Below are 313 nucleotides of genomic sequence, written 5' to 3'. Positions count from 1 at the left end.
GCCGTCGCCTCTGTACAGAGGTTCTATGTCTCGGTGAGACCAGGGTGAACACGCACTCAACGTTGTCCGGTGTCACCCTCACTTTCCGCTCCTTTGGAGCTCCGATATTATCTACAACATCTGACGAAGAACTGCTAACCCCGCAGTTTTCGTCGAGTGGATAACGTGCCACTCCACGCGCATCCGAAGGGCCGTGGCCAAGATGCCTCGGACCCCGTCCGACCACGCCATCAATGGCATGCAGCGACTGCTTCGCAACAAGAGCAGTGCTCAATGATTTTTGTGCCACTCCACGCGCATCACGAGGTCCTCA

This window comes from Plasmopara halstedii, assembly GCF_900000015.1.
Source record: "Plasmopara halstedii genome assembly, contig: Scaffold_322, whole genome shotgun sequence".
In the NCBI taxonomy this organism is placed as follows: domain Eukaryota; phylum Oomycota; class Peronosporomycetes; order Peronosporales; family Peronosporaceae; genus Plasmopara; species Plasmopara halstedii.
Note: the sequence above shows the minus strand (reverse complement) of the source record.